Here is a 1,532-nt window from a genome sequence, read left to right as displayed (position 1 = left end):
AGTGAGGAGAAAAATGTGGAACAGACACACACACCCCCACAGAAGTGAAGGGAAGCAGGGAAGCTTTGCTGATATTCAACCAGCTGTGTGTCATCACATTGTGTGCAGATGAACGTTGTCTGACTTCCCCCGGAGATCCCTGCCCGTCGTCATCTGCACACCCCTTTATATTCATTGTCTTGTGTGGCGATCAGCAGTGATGTGGTGGTTCACTTTTACACTGTGATCTGTAGCCTATAATTCGGCTTTAGCTTTTATCTTTGTCTTTTTAACCTGTTGTTGCTGCTGAGTCAGTTTGACATCCTGGATATATCCTTCAAACACAGACTGTAGACCCCTCTGTCTGCTTCTCTCTGGAATCACTCTTTCATTTTTATAAAAATGTATCAAGACTTTATTCAGCCTTCAGAAGTGGTTTTATTTTCACTGTAACGACTTCCCCCCAGTTTTAAAAAGCTTCTCTTTTTTTTTTTAGCTGAAAACAGCTGCCCACCACAGCTATAAAAAGGTTAAGAACAATGAGACCGTAAAATCATAACAATGACCTGAAAGGTGCTAAAACTCTCCTTCCGAGGGGGACTGCAGATAATTCACTGTTGGATCATCAGGATGACAGTTGATATTGTACGTATTTGTTATGTTATACTATCGTTTACATACATTAATTGTAATTTTTCTACTCTATATCTATGTTCTTAACTGTTGCAGTACTTTGCCTTTAATTTTATTTCCTCTCAATGTTTATTGTGTTTCTTGCACACCGTTTGGTTGTAAGTGGAAACCTTGGTATTAAACCTTATTCAGATTCTGATTCTAACTGCTACAACCGTGTGGCAAATATGCTAACACATAATGGGAATTACCTTTAAAGCACTGAAATTAGTATCACGATCATATTATCTTAACAAATGATCCATTTTACTTCACATACTTAAAATAAAATAGCATGTGTGCTCACACTTACGGGCGTATGGTTCCTGTGCTTTGCAGCTGCTGACTTCATATTGTTAGCCCAATATTGTCATTGTGATTCCTGTCCTGTTCGCTCCCTTCACCCATTCTCATTCTAAAGTCATCAAATACCGCTGCTTGGTCAGTGATTTCCATGTCACACACTGACAGCAAAAGGCATCCTTTCATGGTGGTATGATATGCTGCCACAAAAGGCATCCTTTCATGGTGGTATGATATGCTGCCAGGCAGCATCAGTTTATAGCAGCACCGGCCTGCAATAGTTTATAATGGCAGTGGACAACAATGTTATTTAAGGAGCTGGAAAGTCCCCATAGGGTGTGTGGGAGGGATGGGGATGAGGCTGGCTGCACAAAGCACCTTAGGTTAAGATTTTCCTTAAAGTCCAAGTTGACACAAACACAAAACACCCTAAGGTCTTCCCCTTAAAGTTACCCTGAAATGTTTACTTCAGGATTTAAGTTTTTCTCCTTATCTTGGTCTTATACTTAAGGAATTTCTTAAAGTTTGTTAAATTGTTGCACAAAGAACCTTAGTAACCAAAGTAAGGACAAAAACAT

The sequence above is a fragment of the Epinephelus moara genome, unplaced genomic scaffold (genome assembly GCF_006386435.1).
Source record: "Epinephelus moara isolate mb unplaced genomic scaffold, YSFRI_EMoa_1.0 scaffold3890, whole genome shotgun sequence".
Classification (NCBI taxonomy): domain Eukaryota; kingdom Metazoa; phylum Chordata; class Actinopteri; order Perciformes; family Serranidae; genus Epinephelus; species Epinephelus moara.
Note: the sequence above shows the minus strand (reverse complement) of the source record.